This window comes from Canis lupus, chromosome 1 (genome assembly GCF_003254725.2).
Source record: "Canis lupus dingo isolate Sandy chromosome 1, ASM325472v2, whole genome shotgun sequence".
Lineage (NCBI taxonomy): Eukaryota > Metazoa > Chordata > Mammalia > Carnivora > Canidae > Canis > Canis lupus.
In genome coordinates this window covers 68,769,671-68,789,836 of record NC_064243.1, presented here as the reverse complement: position 1 = coordinate 68,789,836, position 20,166 = coordinate 68,769,671, and positions in this window count along the sequence as shown.

Below are 20,166 nucleotides of genomic sequence, written 5' to 3'. Positions count from 1 at the left end.
ATATTAAGGCTCCACCACCAAGACACTGCCTACAAAGTAGTGAGACTTCTTCGCTGACAGATGGCTGGTTCTCTATTCAACTATAGAATAAACCAAGCACCTGAAGAGCAAGGCTTAGCAACCATCTTAAAAAGGTCAATTGTGGGCAGCCCGGGTGACTCAGTGGTTTAGCGTCGCCTTCAGCCTGGGGTGTGATCCTGGAGACCCAGGATCGAATCCCACATCGGGCTCCCTGCATGGAGCCTGCTTCTCCCTCTGCCTGTGTCTCTGCCCCTCTCTCTCATGAATAAATAAATAAAATCTTTAAAAAAAAAAAGGTCAATTTTTTCAACATTAATGGCAGGAATATTGTGCAAATCACACATCAGAATGAAAGGTCTGAAAAATAGAGGGTGCCAAAGGAGATGTTAGGGCAGAGTATTGAAATTGCGGTAAATCCAGGATGACTGGTTCCTGCCTGAACCCTAGGGGAAAAAAAGCAACATTACTAATTAACATAGAAATTGATTTTCCATTTAAAATTTGTATGCTATAGTTTTGGATTTTAGAACAATGATAATAATAATGAACATTTCACAATCATTGCCATAACTTTCTGCACCTTTACTGTGTGCTACTCTATCCTCAACACAGTAAATGTATCATCCTATCTCAGAACAACTCTGTAAGGTGGTTTATCATCCTCTGTGATGAAGAGGCCAAATCACAGGATAGAAACATAGGATATGGAGATGCTGACGGGAGTTCCCAAAAGACAGAGCTAGAATTAAATCTCGGCAGCCCAACTCAAGAGGCACGTGTCAGTGTGATGGTTAATCTGACGTGTCACCTTGGCTAGGCTGTTGTGCCCAGTTATTAGTTAAAACACCAGGCTAGAGGGCAGCCCCGGTGGCTCAGCGGTTTAGGGCCGCCTGCAGCCCAGGGCGTGATCCTGGAGACCCGGGATCGAGTCCCATGTCGGGCTCCCTACATGGAGCCTGCTTCTCCCTCTGCCTGTGTCGCCTGTGTCTCTGCCTCTCTCTCTCTCTCTCTCCTCTCTGTGTATTCTCATGAATAAAAAAAAAAAAAAAAAACACCAGGCTAGAGGTTGCTCTGAAGGCATTTTTCACGTGTGACCTAAATTTAAATCAGTAGACTTTAAGTAAAGCAAAATCCCCCATAATGTGGGTGCACCTTCTCAAATCCATCGAAGGCCTTAGAGCAGAGACTGAGGTTTCCCCAGGAAAAAGGAACTCTACCTCAAGACAGCAAACGTAAAAACCCTGCGTGAGTTTCCCACCTGCCAGTATGGGATGCAAGGCCGAAGCCTCAGCCCTTCCTTGAATTTCCAGACTATTAGCCTATTCTACAGAGTTCACACTTGAACTTCATAGCTTCATACTGCCTTCATACCTGCATGAACCAATTCTTTAAAATATATTTCTCTTTTTCTTGAGCTCTCTGATAGAAATTACTTTCTCTCTGTTTCTGTCTCAATGGGGAGTCTTGATCAATTCATGTATATTAGTTTTTTTTTATATAGCACTTTTTATTTAATCCTCACTATAACCTCATGCCCTAAGTAAAACAAACTATTATTAACACGTTAAAGAAAATAAGCCAATAGAGAACAGATTATCTAAATCATAGCACTAGTAAGAAAATGAGCCTGAATTAAAACAAGTTGAAGACAAGATCTGCCAGCAGATGTGTGATGTTTGGCTACAGCAGATGTGTTATATTTCTGTAGGGATTTGAGTTTGCCACCACCTACCTGGCTCTTCTGACTCCATGGTCTAAAAATATTTCCTCCACCTCACACTACCTCTCAAATACATAAGTACATTTATCAGATAATTCAAGCAAACAGGAAGAAGAGAATATTGAATCCAGAGCTTTAGGTAAATTCTGCTCTCAGCCACTTTCTGAGGCTTGGGATGCAAAAGAGGCAAAAATGTAGAAAATAGAATTAAAAAAACCAACATCTTCCTTCACTTATTCAGATAATATGGAGTGCCGGTGGCCCGGTATATAAGCTTGTCCTTTGAAAGACAGCAAGAGGAGTGTGTCAGTATTGAGTCATAGAGCAGGGCGGGTTTATGCTAAAAGCCTAGTAAGTATTTCTGACATTTAAATTAGTATCCATCTAAGCCGACACACTAGTCACCTGTGCACCACTCCAAATTGCAATATTTATTATACGCACAATGTTAAAGGCAAACAATAGAAGATTGTCAAACAAGCAGACCAGAGTTGACACTAGTTGGGTCTAAGAGGCGCAGTGAGTAGAATGCACAGTGCTTAACCAACGAGTGGGGTTTTCCAGCAGAAAGGAAAGAGCAGTACTGTGTAAACACTTGTCAGGGGGTCACGTGAACAACGTGAAACGGCTGTGCAATGAGTGTTTACCGAGGAGGTTGTACTATGCATAAGATCGTGATTAGCTCTGCTCAGCAATTCGATTCTATTTCACTTGGCAACTCACCCTCCCACTCACTTCAGTGAACGTGCCAACCTTATTGACTTTCTTCCAACGTTCAATCCTCTTTCCATCCCACAAGTTCTCATCCTACTTTACAGAGAAATAGAAGCCACCTGATAGGAACTCCCGGACCACCCACATGGGTACCCGTCGTCATTTCCCATTTCAAATGGAGGAGCTGACTCTCCTTTCTTCTAAAAATAGGCCTTTATCTGGTTCTTTGGCTTCCATCCTGTGGTCTCCGGGACACAATTTGGGGTCAAATACCAGTCTTTAGGTTGCTGTGAATGTGGTTTTTTAAAGAAGTGATTACCATTTAGACCAGTAGACTTTGAGTAAAAACAGATTATCTTTCTACAATGTGTTGAGCCCCACCAAGGGAAGTTGAAGGCCTTCAGAGAAAGACAAAGTCCCCAGATGAGAAAGAAATTCTGCCTCCAGACTCAAGACTAGGACATCAAGTCTTGCCTGAATTTCCAGGCTGGCAGCCTGCCCTGCGTATTTCAAACTGGCCAACCCCCACTATTCCACGAGCTGACATAGTAAAGTCTCCTTCTCTCTTTCTCTTTCTGTGTCTCTCTCTCCTTTTCTCATCCTTCCTATTTATTTCTGTTTCTCTGGAGAACTCTGACTAATACAGGATCCCCATGTATCTTCTACAAAATGGGATATATAAAAATAATAATATTTGTAAAATATTCTTACTTATAGCTGGAAGGCCCTGCCATCCAGAGCTAACGACACCATGACTTCAGCACACCTGTAGTTTTTAGCCGCATACCCTTCAAGGGAATCCTTGCCTACCTTCTTTGCTTACTTCTCTCCCTATATGTCCTATATTTTCTTGACTCTTCAATAAGCCCAACCTACCAGGTCAAAAAAATAAAATATGAATTTCCACAGCATCGTCAAATGACCACCTTATTCTCTTTTCTGATTCACACTTTTCACAGTCGTTTATTCTGTTTTTCCCCCTTGTGTGCTTCTCACTCACTTATTTGTTCAATGAAAGGAGAATCTTCTGGGTGCAAAAATCCTAGGCACTTGGAGGGTATCAAAAATGTAAAAGTATAAAAATTACTTCTTCTCCAATAAAAAATTTTTTAAAAAGATAACCAAAAAAATTGAACTCCAATAAAAATAATATAATATAATATAATATAATTAATATAATACAATATAATTAATATAATACTACCTGATAGTTATAAGGAGGGAGGTATAGAGACAAAGTATAAAGAGTAGAGATTCTTCAGAAGATTTGTAGAAGGAGCTAGAACTTAGATCAAGATCATTGTGGTGAAGGACAGACTCCAAGAGCCATTTAGGAAACAGAAGGAAAAAATTAGAGTCAACAAAAAAGATAGATATGAAGTGAGGCCCAAATAATCCTGGAAGTAGGCAAAAGGTGGGGGGAGAGAGGGCGATTTTTAAAGAGAGAATGAGGGGAAGTGGGTGGGGCGGATGGGGTAACCAAGGCAGTGGGCATGAAGGAGACACGTGACATCATGAGCACTGGGTGTTATATGCAACTGATGAATCACTAAACTCTACCTGTGAAACTAATAATACACTAACAGTAATGAATTGATTTTAAATCAAATAAATAAATAGAGAAGGAGCTTTCCTAGGCATAAATCTAGTTTTATGGAGAGGCTGATGAAGCAGAAAATTTAAAGAGAGCCAAGAGGTGTCAAGGAGAATAGAAGAAAAAGAAGAAATATATGTGCATATATTTTAAACTAATAGGCTAACAGTCAATATATAGGGAATATTTCAAAGACAAGAGTTGGAGCAGCTGGATTATCATGCATTAAGGATGAGGGCAAGGGCTGGAAGAAATGCATCCTGAGTCTTCTTTCAAGGAGTGGGGACCTAAGCAGGGCTTCACTACTCCCCATCCCGCGTCTGTTTGTCTCCCAGGCTCACTGTTCCTCTTCCAGATGCCTCCATCGTGATTCCTCCTTTTCCCTTCCTCTGCTCGCCTCTCTCCTACCTGAACTGGTCCCCTTGACTCCCGTTTCCCCTCCCTGGAGGCTCTCCAGGGTGGATGATGAGTGAGGAGGAGAAGGCAGCAGACGGCGCAGGAGGGACGGTGCAGCATGGAAGACAGTGCGCAAAGGCCTGGCCTCTGGAATCCAGCAAGCCTGGCTTTAATCTTACTGCTGCCTGACCTTGCAAGTTACTTAAATTCCATGGGCCGCAATTTCTTCATCCATAAAACACAGACACTATCCTCTTTAAGGGTTTGATACAAGGTTCGAATGAAATAGAATCTCTTCTACAGACAGCTATATCCACTCAAGGTGCTCAATCACTTTTATTAGGATACCAACCTAATGTTCCTAAAACGCTGCCTTTATTATTTTACATCTATGACCAAAAGCTTTCAAGGGCCTGCTATTTCTTACCATTTAAATGTAAATGTCTTTCTCCTAGGCCCATCTCCTGGGCCAAGAACCTGTCTTCGTCATCTTTGCAACCCCAGTGAACAGCTTAATTCATTTATTCAACACGACCTTCCTTCATCTGCAAAATACACTGGCTTGTTCAATGCACTAGGATAGAGTAAGAGGCTCTTGGATTCAAGGAGGAGAAAACATAAGAGGCGAAATAGATGTTTAGCTCCCAAAACAAAATTCTAGAGATAGTGAGTTTCCAGATTGTCAAGTGACTGTACATCAAGCTCTGTCTCTCTTTCTCATCCACGAGCCCCAGAGCATCACGTTTTTGAGAATTATCCATTTATCCATGAGAGCAAAGCCTTTTTTAACTGTTGAGTACTAACCTAATGTGGAAATAAACCAGTTTAGCTTTCTATTTCCTTGACCTGAGACAGTTTCTACTTTCTGCTCTTATAAACAAAGCTACATAAAACAAAGCTAGATAAAGAATTTTTACGTGTCTGCTTGATCTACTGTTATGGAATAAGGAGCATTTACTTCCTGGTATAATTAATTGTTGATTTGTCCATTTCTCCTTCTAATTGTGCCAAATGCTCTCTCTGTATGTTGTTGGAGGCATAAACATTTGAAATGGTATCACTAATTGTGACTTGAACCTTAGCTCAGTGTGTGGGACCATCTGTAATTCTAATAATGCTTTTCCCTCCAAGTGTATTTTTCATATTAATAGAGCTACATTAGCTTACTTATGATTTTTATTAAGCTGGGCTATTTTTTTCATCCCTTTACAGTGAATTATTTGGTGTCATTATGTTTATGTTCTTATATAAAGAGAATTATTGGATCTTCAAAACCCAATTTATAGCCTCTATTCTTCAACTGTAGAATTTTGTCCATTGACATTTCTTCTAATTACTAAAATTTTTATATTTATCTCTCTCTCTCTTTTTGCTTTCTGTTCAAAATGCCTTTATCTTTGTCTGACTTCCTTAAGATTGGCCAAGGTAACTTCATCTCTTTTATCCTCTAATTAAATATTATACAATCGATTTTTGTTTGTTAAGTGATTATGTTGAAATTGCTAGCATATATTCTAACCTTCTCCTAAACAGAAATTACTCACGTTCCTTATTTAATGTTGTAGGTATTTGGAGTTTTATTACATCCTGGGTTTTTTTATTACTTAAATTAGTAACTTTCAAGACAGAGTTTGTTATTATTCTACATAAGAAATGCTTCTTTATATTGACTCACATTTTTACTAATTGCCTACCATTGCTACTTGAAATCTGGATTTCTTTCTGTCTTTTTCCTTAACTTACATCCTTTAAAAACGTTTTTATTCATCAGATATCTGTGAGTGGTAAATCCTCTGAATTCTGTCTAAAAATGTGTTTTTTAAACTTCCTTCCCAAAAGACAGTTTGCTAATTTATTCTAGATTAACAGTTATTTCCTGCTTAGCATATCTATTGGCTTTTTATATCTAGAAATTGTATTTATTCTTTTACAGATGTACAATTTCTTTCATAGTGTCCTATTGTTTTCTTATGATTTATCCACATTTTATGTTTTATTCATTTTGGACAAACAATTGATAGATGTTACTGGAGTGTTCCAGGAGCTGAAATTCTTAGGGTTCCACTCCTCCTCGCTGTTGAATCTGGTGACTGCTGCTCCCAGTGAATTGTTTCTCTGTAGCTTAGGTTGAGGGTTGCCTCTCCAGAGCAGTTTTGCATTTGCTTCTTGTACATGCCCTAAGGGTATCACCTTGCTAGGTCCAATTTTTTTTTTTTTTAAGATTTTATTTATTCATGAGAGACACACAGAAAGAGGCAGAGACGCAGGCAGAGGGAGAAGCAGATTCCCTGCAGGGAGCCCAACATGGGACTCGACCCCGGGACTCCAGGATCACGCCCTGGGCAGAAGGCGGCACTAAACTGCTGAGCCTCCGGGGCTGCCCTTTTTTTAAAAAAAAGATTTTATTTGCTAGGTCCAATCTTAATGCAAACTGCTTTCTTTCAAGATATCCAGGCTTTGTAAAAAGTATTATTTTGAACTCTAACCCTTCATGAGACACGCATTTGGAGTTGGAGTCTCAGAAAAAGCTCTTATGTTTCAGCTTCCTTGTCTTCCTTCTACATCAATAGATGGATTTTTGTTTTAATAATACTTTCTCTGAGGGGTTCTCTGAGATTTAGAGCTTTCAGGGTCCTATATTTATTCAAAATTCTCAGTTTCAATCCCCCTCTTCTTTTGAATATAAAGCTCCAATTTCTGCCTGATGAGAATGGTAAACTCTGAGCCTCTGGATTACAGAAACCAAGAATACGGCAGGGCAGCTCCAGCAGCTCATGGTCTCACAAGTGTAACTGCCACCGGAGCAGTCTGCTCTTCCTTATATGCTCAACTACACATTGAAAAAGAGTTTTTTTTAAATAACATATATCTAGCACTTACTAGGTGTTGGTAGTAGGAGAATTTCTGCTTCTCTTTGTTTTCCATTGAGCCTGTGATAATCTCTGTAAGGCTAAAAAACAAGGCCATTTCCCCAGTTATAGAAGCTACCTTTAAGGCAACAAGCAAAGTCAAGCCTGAGTGTGTCTGTGTGTGTTTACCAGCAAGGGTTGTGTGAATGTATTGTGTAAAAATAGACCTCAGTCAGGGAAGACTCTGCTGAAGAACCGTGTCTTGAAGGAAGAAGGGGAGTTTGCTAGTGAGGCACAGTCAGCCTGTTTGGGGCAGAGGGCACAGCATGTGCAAAATGCTCAAAGCCATCAGGGAATGTAGATGATTTGGAGATCTTTAAGAAGATCCATTCAACAGAAGCATAAACAGAACATGGACAAACAGTCAATGTGTAAGACTGGATAATAAAAGTCCACATTAATTCCATGCTAAGAGGCTTAGATTTTATCCTAAGGACAACTGAAAGCCTTTGAGGGTGATGCAGGAGAGTGACAGGATTTGATTCCCTCTATAGAATGTCAATATGAAGAACAAAGCAGGGAGACAGGGGATCCTTGCACTAATCCACATGTCTGATTCTCCATGCTACAGAGGGGCGTCTGGGGCCAGGGGATGGCAGGGTATTGGGAAAGCAGGGAAATACAGAGAAAGGATGCCAGGCAGAGATAGGTGATACCACAATACAAATGCTAAAGGAACGACCCGGGGGCCTGGGGCGAGGTCCTGAAGTTCAAGAAAGTCAGAAGGGGATTCATGAGGGTGGCCTACACTGGAGTAGAGGCCAATATCCAAGTTTGGTTAAGGTACAAGGAAAGCTAGGCCAGGAAAATGCAGACCAAATTAGAGAAATGGTGAGAACAAGATGAAAGTTTGATGCCGTCAGTTAGGGGATGTTTCGGTTAGCAGTGGTGAAGCTTTCGGAGATGTGCATTTTCACTGGTTCATAGAATAGACGGACATGCTTCCTACTTAATGTTACTGTCTTTCTTACTGAATCTCTTTGGTTCATCAGCATCACTAAAAATTCATTCTTAAATACAATCCACAATAAAAGCAGGAGAAAACATAGTGATATGTCAATAATGTATGACACTCCATTGACCAGGGAGAAATAACTCTTTACTGTAGCTGTAGCCGTATATCTACGAGGAAGGCATAGAAATATCATATGGGGCAAGAAGGATGTATTCCTGCCAGAAGAAACAATCTGGGCTGTCTTGATTTCCCATTTGCCCTGTCAGAGGAATCTGGCAAAGCTCGGGGTGCCTGGCAGGTGTTTATTACTCCATTCCTACTCCAACAGGAGAGAAACAGCATGACGACGTGATATTCCAAATTTAAAACAAAACCCACTTTATCCCAGATGATGAGCTCTAACTGGTGTTGTTCCAGGGAAGCAACTGCTTTTATCTAGCTTTTGTGTTCTTTTGGGAAATGCAGGCTGTGCCTTCCCCCATCTTGGCAGCAGTGCATCTCTAACCCTAATTAAATATCCACAGAGGTGCATGCCTGATAGCCCTGAAATTTAAATAAAGGAGAAATCATGATCTTGTACTGTAAAATCAGTAAAGTAGAGACTTTCCCTCTTCTCTCAGTTTGAACTGTGGTTTAGTTTGAATTCTGTTAGACTGTGCTCAATTCTGTTAGAGCACAGTTTTAGTGCAAACCATTATGGCCAAGTATGTTCTTACACGTATTATAATTAACAAATAGATGCTTGATGGACATGGAGATGGATGATTATGAAATCTCTACAGTATAATAAGGAAAGAAGTCAAAGATGAGGTGAGAAGACAAAGACTATATGATTGCAATTATTGTCCCAAGGAGTTTGCGATCTGTAATACAATGTTCCAAATAACTACGGTATGGGACACGGTGTGATGTGTCAAAATAGGAACATGAACAATTGCCAAATGGGTGCAAAATCCAAGTTAGGACACAGGAAATTTGAGGTGCAGGAAAAAAATTCATGTGAAAATTTGATGAGGCACCTGGGAAGTTGGAACAGAGCTCGGATGAGAGGTTGGTGTTCAAGGCTAGATTTGGAAGTTGCCCATCTCAGAGTGGTATTTTGAAGCTTTGAGATTAAATGCAGGTGCCAAAGAGAGGCATGTGAAAGAACAGAAGAGAACCAAGATGTGAGCCTTCTGGAAGATGCTCCTATAAGGGACAGGAAGAGGAGCCAGTCAGGAAAGGAGGCTTGGGAATGGTGAGAAGGGGAAGAGGTGTGAGATGGTGCACTGTCATCAGAGGCAAAGGAAATGAGAATGTCAAGCCAGAGGGAAGACCTACAAAGCAGAATGTTGTGAAGTTTCATAACTCGGTCGTGATGAGGCTGGTTACATCATCTGCAAGAGGATGGCTTCAGTAAATAGGAAGAGAAGAAGGGAGATGATGGTCGGTCGAGTAGTAAATGGGAAATTGGAAAGTAGAAGCCACTGAAGAAAAACACTGCCTCACAAAACAGGACATTTGAGGAGTCTGGTGATAAGAAAGAGAGAAATGCAAGAATAGTTTAAAGGGCCAATGGGCTTAAGGGTCAGACTTTCTAGTTTGTTTTGATTGATTTGGTTTTGTTTTTAGCAAAATAGCCTATACTATTAATTCAATAAATTATTATTTATATATAGATTTGTATATAAATATATATTTAGAATACATCTAATTTTGATATTTTGGTTTTGATTCCCAACCAAAGATGAGTCAAAAAAAAGAGAAAGAGATTGAAATTTGAGAAGGAAGGGGAGAATAAAATAGGGTCCCTGAGGGATAGCAGCTCAAAGACTCACATATACTAGCGGGCACTTTTCACTTACTGCTTACTGTACACCACCTAGAACGTGCATACACTAAGCGACGTGACCTTTACGATACTGTTAGGGAGCTATTGTTGAGCTCGTTTTATGATGTAGGCCTGAGACTCTGGATGATAAGGCAACTTGCCCTGGTCATACAGCTAGTTACATGGGACGGCTAGCTATGGAGTCACGTCTGACGGGGCTCCTCTGCTCATTCTCCAACCGCTGGGCTAGGTTGGCCCTCACAAGGCAAAATATTCAATAGAGTCGCAAAAAATATGCTTATGCCCATATTTCCCCACCTTCTCTCTCATCAGTGATGCTAAGCTGATGGTTCCTGTGGTCCACCCACAGCCAGGCCTCCTCCCTCTCTAAGCACATGGACAAGTGGGCCAATCCGTCTCTTGTTGTTGGGTGCAGAGTTCAAGCAGATGAAATGTGAACAAAAGTAACTGGTGCTTTGGGGCTGAGGCAGTGAAAAGCATGATTCTCCTCCTTTACCCCTGTGCCATTGTGCCACTTGTGGAGGCAAGTCTTGAGTTGAGGTGGCAGGGCCAAAAGACTGAAGGGTCTATGTCCCACGTTCACTGTATGGAGGGCAACAGCTTTGAAGAGCTGGCCGGGAGCTGCAGTGGCCTTATTGTGCACAAAAATATGCCTGTAGTGTGTTAACCCACTAGTACTTAGGGTTCGCTTGTTACCATGTTACAAACCAAACCTCTGCTACAGCAGAACTGAGGAGGAGCATCCAGTCTCTACCTGGGACATTCATTAAAAGGTTCTTGAAAAGAGTGATAAAGAAGTTATTCCTAAAGATGAACAGGGGTTAGATAGGCAACAAGTAGAGCAAATACAAGGAGGGCAGGTAGAGGGTGAACCACAGACCAAGGAGCAAGATGGCCTACCCAGAGAACATGGTGGCTCATTGAGTGTCAATAGACACGTACACACATGGTTCTTATTTTGTGCTATTTTATTTACTTGTGTCCAGACTTGTTTAAACAACATCCTTTTTTTCACCATTATAGCTTTACAAAACATTTAGTATCAGTTATGAGACATTCTTTCTCGTTATTTCACTTACTGTTTAACTATACTTTTTATTTATTCTTTGAGGGAAACTTCAGTAGCTAAAATTAGTAAACTGTTGAAAGCTTTATTCCTGTATCAGTTTCCAACTCTTACTGTCAAGTTAGTGGCCTAAAATAACATGAATTTGTGATTTTACCATTCTGAAGGTCAGAATCCTGCAAACAGTTTCAGTGAGCTAAAATCAAGGTGTCAGCAGGCCTGAATTGCTTCTGGGAGCTCTAGGAGGAGTCTGTTTTCTCACCTTTTCCAACTTCCAGAGGCCACCTATATTCCTTAGTCTGTGGCTCTCATTCCTGGCTCCCTAGTTATTCCTTATTATTTATAAAAATCAGAAGTATTGGAGCATTTCTCTCTCTCTCTCTCTCTCTCTCTCTCTCTGGCTTCTCCAGGACACTGTAAAATTACAACTTGGGTGTGAAATAATTTAAAACAATGAGTAGATTAAAAAGTAAATCATTTTAGGAAGTGGCTATTCCAATCTGATCTCTGATTCTAAGAAAATCTCAGAAAAGTAATTGATTTTAGACTGTAATTGATTTTATTTTTTTATAATAAATTTATTTTTTAATTGGTGTTCAATTTGCCAACATACAGAATAACACCCAGTGCTCATCCCGTCAAGTGCCCCCCTCAGTGCCTGTCACCCATTCACCCCCACCCCCCGCCCTCCTCCCCTTCCACCACCCCTAGTTCGTTTCCCAGAGTTAAGAGTCTTCATGTTCTGTCTCCCTTTCTGATATTTCCTACCCATTTCTTCTCCCTTCCCTTCTATTCCCTTTCACTATTATTTATATCCCCCAAGTGAATGAGACCATATAATGTTTGTCCTTCTCTGATTGACTCATTTCACTCAGCATAATACCCCCAGATTTAATCCATTAAATAAAATATTGATAAATAGACATGGATATAAGTATACGATAAAGATGGTATTTCAAAGTAGAGAAAAGATTGATGATTAAACAAACAAAAATGGGATAATGGTCAGTCTTCTGGAAAATAAATATAACTGCCTTTCACTCTTTTCACAAAAATAAGTTACAGACAGATCAAAGCTTTAAGCATAACAAGAGAATTACAATCTTGGAAAAAATAGGATTTTTTAAGGACAAATAACAAAATGCAATAAACCATGAAGAAAAGGATACATGAATGTGTCCATGTAAAATTTTTAAATTCGACTCAGGGGGAAAAAAATGCAAACAAAATCAAATACAAAGGACGAAAACTGAAAGAATATTTGTAATATATATGACAGACTAAAGGTTATTTTCTAAAAATATGAAGATCTTTTACAAACCAAGTAATAAAAAAATTTAATAGAAAATGGAGGAAAGAACATAAACTAAAAAAGTCTTAAAACATAAGAAAATAAGCTCATTCATAATCTTAAAAATGGTCATTAAAATGAGATTAAATGGCCATTTAAATGGTCATTAAATGAATCATTTAAATCCAATCAAATTTTTAAGCATCAAATACTTTTAATATATAGTGTTAATGAGGTTGAGGGGAAATGCAAATTCTAGTATACTATTGACAGGAACAAAATTTGGCAGTATTTAGCATACCTAAAATGCTCATGATCTTTGAACCCAACAAATCCACTTCTAGGAATTTTCAATAGATATATTCAAACATATGTTTAAGGAATATGTACATGAATATTTCTTGCAGCATTATTTATTTCTAAAAAAACCCAAAACCCTGGGAACATCTTAAAATCCATTAGTAAAAGACTAGTAAAATAAATTATTATTTATTCATACAATGGAATACTATATAGCTATTAAAATGAATAAAGTAAGCCTGTGTATTAATGTAATTTACGAGATCATTTGAGGGCCATATGAAAATATTTGGGGGAGGGACTTTCTGAAAAAATGGTTTTTAGACTATCCATGGTTTACATTGGCAAGTGATCCCATCTTGGTTTAGGTGTAGCTACATAGGCAAATTCTTGCTTATTTAACCTTCTTACTTAAAATCCTTGGGAGGAATGCTGAAGTTGAAGCAGAAAGAGGAGATTGCTTCAGGCTAAAAAAGTCACAGAAAACATCCTGAGATCTGGAGCTAATCCATATGTTTGACTCAAAGTTTCATTGGAATTATTAAAATAACTCCAGGCTTTACAGATGTAGAATTGGAGGTCCAAAAATATTTGTGGAACCAGTAATATTTGGTGCTCATTTGCATATTAAACAGAGAGTTAACATATCTTAAAGGAGATATACTTTAAACTAGTTTTAATTTGACTTTAAAGGCAGTACCACATGTATAATTCATGGACTGATTTGCATTTTGCTATGAAATGATATTAACACTTTGAAGAAGAGTTGTTTTAATTATCACAGACTTGTTGCTCACACCTGCAAGTTATTCTGGACAAGATGACAACTATTTTTTGTACACAGTCCAGGTTGCCATGGTTGTTAAATTTCTTTTCTATGAATTGCAGTGATAAGGTCAAATCTCAAGATCACCAACATATCTGTAAATATAGAAACCCAGGCTTGGAAGGCACCAATGGAAGTAATCCATTCTATTCTCTCCATCTCTTTCCACTTAGGACCACAAATAAATCTTCAATAGCACAGGGCAGATCGTTTGTTTCTCAATGACTGGGTCTCTTCTCACAGAGTTTAATATGCAATCTTGCTCTTAACAGGTGTTCAATAAATACTGGAATTGATTGTTTAAGGAGACTGGACCAAGTGGAAAGAACTTGGTCTTCGGAGTGGGACAAATTGGATCTCAGTTCTGGCTCTTCTATTCACTGATTGTGATGATTTAGAGCAAGTCGGCCTTCTCTTCTACGGATAGCAGTTGGCTTCACCAACTTTTTTACTGTGCCATTTTGGACAAAAATGAAATTTCATTAACAAGAGTCACTTAAACTTCACTGGCTCATTTTCCACACCTGCAAATTTCATAACCTTGGTATCCTGTACGCCTCTCCTAAAGTGTTTCCAGAAATCCTTAAGGATTTGCATACCAAGCTTCTCCTTCTGGATACTGCCTTGCTCTGTGGGCACCATCACTCTCTGCTGTGCCCTACTGCTCTCCTGGGTGCCAGCCCTGCTTCTGTCTACACTGGGCACCTCAGCAACATTGTGAACTTACCCAGTTCCCTTGTGCTTACTCTCCCTGCTACCACTCCACCTCTGGTCCCAGCAGAAACATCTGCGGCTCTCCCAAGGTGCCAGCCCAGACGACTGTGCTCACAGGCGCAAAGTTGCTTGGTGATCTGTAGGGAAGGATTCTCCAGGGCAGCACTCCCTGTGAGAGTTCCCCCAAACGTGGTGCTTTTGTGTGCCAGTAACAGAACCCCTTCTTTCTCTCTTTCTTTCCTTTCTTCTTTTTCCTTCCTTGTTCCCTCTTCCCCATCTCTCCATTCTCTTCCTAGTTTACACACCTTCTGCTCTCTGGAAGATTAAGACTTCAACAGAGGCTGTGCTAGAAGTTAGTGTCAAGTGATGAACCTCATATTGTATTCAGAATTCCTTTTCCTTCTCTAACTAACTACAGTTGGCCCTTGAAGAATATGGAAGATGAGGTTTGGGGTGCTAATCCTGTGCAGCCAAAAAATCCACATGGACTGCTAATAGCCTACTGATGACCAGAAGCCATACCATTAACAGTCAATTAATACATATCTTGTATATTTAATGTAATATATATATATACTGTATTCTTACAATAAAGTAAGATAAAGAAAATATCATTAAGAAATCATAAGGAAGAGAAAATACATTTCCAGTACTACATGTATTTTTACTAAAAAAAAAAAACAAAAAACAAAAAAACACCTGTGTATAAGTGAACCTGCTCAGTTTAAACTTATGCTATATAAAGGTCAGCTGTATTTATTACAGATTTGGCTCTGTATGACTGGCTTATCCTTCCCTTAGAAGTTTTTTTCTCTCAGAAAACATTTCAGGCTCCATTAAAACAGACTTGTGTTGGCCCATATAACCACTTTGTCATATATTTCAAATATGATTGTAGACAGCTTGTGCTCAAAGTGAAATCCCCATCAAATAGAATATATATAGTGATACCCAAATTATGTAATATCTTATGATATTCTTACTAAGGTTGTTGGAATTTTAAAATAATTACTAACACATTGAAAACAGTCAGTAAATGTTAGCTAGGAGTACTAATAGTAGTAGTATTATATAATACTTTTTATTTTATTTATATGGCCAATTTAAGATGACATTAGCCACTGTCTTACTTACGTCCAGTATAAATTTCTTTTGATACATTTTTAAAGTATTTCTATTACTATATTTAGGTTTGTTTCTTTTTTACAGGATCCCTCCTACCAATAACTTATAGGATAACTAGGAAAATCTGCAAATTATGTTCATTGACATTCAGGTTAAGAACTTTTTTATTTTTAGAGAGAGAGCAGATATGCATGAGCAGAGGTGGGGAGAAGGGGCAAGGAGAGAGGCAGAGGGAAAGCATCTCAAGCAGACTCCCACTAAGCATGGAGCACCCTCGGGGCTCAGTCTCACAACCCTGAGATTATAACTTGAGCTGAAATCAAGAGTCAGACACAACCCACTGAGCCACCCAGACACTCCTCCAGTTAAGAACTTTTAAGAGTTACTTTTGATTCAAAATTTTAACAAAGATTTTAACTGTAAATTCTTAGCTATGAATTAAACTTAAAAGTAAGTTGTTTGATTTGACAAATGAAAAAAATAGTGTGAGGACTTAATAAATAAATACATATGGAGTGTTATCTACTCAGCACTAAACTCAATACTAAAGGAGAAACAAAAAAATTGAAACACCTGAAGCCAGTCCTTCTCAAAAAATACAGGATGGATATGATCAAACTTAAAAATTAAAAAATATTGATAACTAAAAGTTAACCCACAGATTTTAATTATAAAATCTACAATAGAATATGAAAGAAAAAGTGTGGCAGGAAAGGCTGAATCAGTCGCATACAGCTTGGGGGAGAGACTAGAATTAGCAGAGGAGTCAAGGAGTGAATTCAACCAGGGAGAAGATGAAGCATGGGATAATGGAAAATATTTTGGCCAAAGATTCAGGAGATTTGCTTTCTGGATCTGATTCCAACCTGATCAATTCAGTGAGACTTTCGAAAACTGACTTAACCTTTATTTTCGTCTCTTTGTTATTTCTCTGTTGCTTTAATTACAAAAGTCGGGTCCCTCAATTTTAAAATAAGGCCTTGCACAAAATTACTGTAAAGAATTTTCATAGCTTCAAAAATTCTAAAAATGCAATTTTAATGGGTTGGAATCATGTAGAATTTATTTTTGGACCACAATGAAATGAAAATGAAACTTGAGAACAGAAAGATAACTAGAAAGTGGCCAAATGTTTGATAATTAAGCAACACATTCATAAACAGCCCACTGGTCAAAGAAGCAATCACGGTGGAAATTCATAAATTCACGAGGTACAGCTAAAGCACTACCAAGAGGAAAGCTTATAGCACTAATCGCTTCTCCTAGAGTGGAGAGAAGGTCTCTAATAATAAGAGTTCCCTCCTCAATAGAGAAGAAAAAGAGCAAAATCAACCCAAAGCAAACCAAAGGAAGGATGTAATAAAGTTAAGAATAGACATTACTTAAATTGAAAACAGGACAACAATAAAGAAAAGAATAAGCAAAATGCTAGTTCTTAAAAAAAAATCAATAAACTGATAAACTTTTATCAAGATGACAAACTAAAAGGAGAGAAAACACAAGTCACCAATATCAGGATTGAAACCAAGGCTATTGCTACCAATGCTCAGCCATTGATAGGTGGTGATACTACAAACGACTTCATGTTCATAAATTCAGTAACTTAGGAGAAATGGATAAAGTTCCAAAAACCACAAGCTCTAAAACTCAACCAACATGAAATATATAATCTGAAAAGTCCCAGAATCATTTTAAAAAATGAAGTTACATTTTTTAAAAGCTCTCAGAAATGGAATCTCTAGTCCCAGATGGTTTCACTAGAGAATTCTAGCGAACATTTGAAGTCACCACCTATTTTACAGAATGTCTTCCAGAAAATAGAAGAGGGGGGAAAACTTCCAAACTCATTTTATGAGGCCAATATTACCCTTATACCAAAAGGAGACAAAAACAGTACAATAAATCCACAAGCTGATATCTCTTTTAAACTTAGATATAAAAATCCTCAACAAAATATTAACACATTGAATCCAACAATATATAAAAAGAATTATACGCTGTGACTAAGCAGGTGTGCAAGACTGGGTTCAACATTTGAAAGTCTATCGTGTAACTTACTGTATCAACAGGCCACAGAAGAAGAACCATGGGATTATATCAACTGATACTGATGAAGTGTTTGACAACATGAAACACGCATTCATGAGAAAAATTCTGAGACTTAGGAGTGGAGGAGAACTTTAAACATTCAGGGAGAAAGTGATGAGAGCTAAAAGGACAGAAAAGAATATATCACAAAAAAAATAAAAATAAGAAAGCTGGTGTGACTATATTAATATCAAAGTAGATCAAAAGACGTATATAAGAATGTTCAAACCAGCTTTGTCCATAAAAGGCGAAAGCTAGAATCCGCATGCCCATTAGAGAAGCCCAGTGAAAAAATAAATTGCTGTGTATATAGTCTATGGATCAGTAGCAGTAACAATGATAATAAAAAGGACAAAGTAGGCCAATGCAATAACACGGATGAGCACGAACAAGCCATAGTACGCATTCCTACAAGCAGCAGAGGTGACTCTCATGGAAATCAGGGCGGACACTGTACGATTCCACTTACACGATGTCCAGGGAGAAGGGAAACCGCTCACTCCGCGGTGGCGCACTTGAGGGCGACGGTTACCTGGGGGGTGGTGACAGTGAGGCACACGCAGCCTCCCGGACAGCTGGACGTGTCCTATGCCTCGGCCTCAATGCTGAGTCCTCGGTTTGTCTATTCGTGTCAAAGTCCATCAGCCTGCACACGTGCAATGTGTACATCCTGCTGTGGGATAGCTTCAACAAGAAGAGTGAAAACGCAGGATTTTATAAATTAAAAATAATCACTCTGTGACGGTTTGGATGAATGAGGCGTGACTGGTCACTAGAACGTCTGCTCCAACCAGCGTGGAGGGGGTAGTGGAGGCAGAAGGAGGAGCACTTGAGGGATGGGACACGGTTTTTCTTGATCTGTCAGCAGCGCGAATATTCTTCCAATTTATTTTGAAAACAGATGAAATGAGTGGCAACTATTTGTTAACTCAGCTCCGCTCCTGCTCTCCAAGTACTTGAGGTCAGGCCAGCGCAGCACGGGGACATCCTGGACGTACACCAGGACAAAGACAAAAGTTTCATGGAATTATTTGTGGAGCAGCTGTCTCCAAATGCCGTGAGCTAGCCAGACACGGAGAGCCTGCAGGACACCTTTGTTTGACGCCACCAAGAGCCAAGCTGAACCTCTTACAGAGCGATAGGAAAGCGGACTCATCCATTTGACAGCATGTGAATCAGCTGGAACATCTGGTTGGATGTTTAAATAAATCTGAAGCCAGAAAGGTTTTTATTTTTTATTCCAATCCTGTCTCATTTATTATGTTGTGGAAAGCACAGGCCACATCTGTTTCCAGGAACACTGGAAGGGGGGGTGCACATAGACAAAACATGCAACCACAGACACGCAGCGGACAAAGGCTCCCCTAGTTCATAAACGGGATGGCAGGAAGCAATGAAAACCAGACGGATCACTGAGCCAGGAGAGTTAAAAAAAAAAAAAAAAGAAAAAGAAAGAAGAAAGAAGAAAGAAAGAAAGAAAGAAAGAAAGAAAGAAAGAAAGAAAGAAGAAAAGAATCATAGCAGGCAAAAAAATCCTACGAAAAATAATAGTGTACAGGTCTCCAGACTGATTGGTCTTGTGTCACTGAAGCTTTGTCTCCGGTGGCTCACAGCTCCCCACTCCCCTGTCCTGCCAGCCCCGGGAGCTATTATTCCCTCTCTGGTTTTGTCCGTTTGACTATTTTATTTTTTTTTATTTTTTCAAAGTAGGTTCTGCACCTGACTTGGGGCTTGAACTCATGACCCCGGGATCAAGAGTCACATGCTCTCCCCACTAAGCAGCCAGACGCCCCACAGTTTGACAATTCACGTTTCTCATAAACATGGGATTACGCAGTGAGCCTCTGGTTCACAATCCTGCCATGTACAACTAAAATTCACTAAGAGGGTAGGTCTTACATTAAGTGCCCGTAAAGCAAAAGAAAAAAAAAATACTGTAAATAAACACATGTACGTAGGACAGAAGGAAACTCTTGGAAGTGATGTGGCCTTGGTGGCAGCAATTCTCTCACAGGTGTACAGTCATCTCCAAACTCGTCAAGCTGCACAAATACAATACATACAGCTTTGGGTATGTGGGTCACACCTCCAGAAAGTGGTTTGAAAAATGACAATTGGAGGGGGAGGTGGACCCCTGGGTGGCTCAGTGGTTGAGCATCTGCCTTTAGCTCAAGGTGTGATCCCGGGGTCCTAGGATCAAGTCCCACATCCAGCTCCCTGCAGGCTCCCCTGCCTGTGTCTCTGCCTCTCTCTGTGTCTCTCATGAATAAACACATAAAATCTTTTTTAAAAAATGACGACAGGTATGTGTGAGGGAAAACAGTCCTTCATTTTCACGTGACAGTGAATAGTGAGATTTAGGGCCACGTCATCACTGGTCTTAAGGGATTTCTGAAGTACAGTCGACTGACTGTCTTGGATTCCAATGTAAAGGCCATAAACAAGATGCATAGCAAGTCCTCCCCTGTCACTGCGTCATGACTACCAGCCTCGGAGGAGAAGCTGGTACGAGGACCTCATTCCTGCTTGTGCTGAAGAACAGAGCCCAGCGCCACAGCTCATGGAAGAAGCCCAGGCCTTAAACCCTCTTCCTCTGCGCCAGGTGCCTGCAGCTGC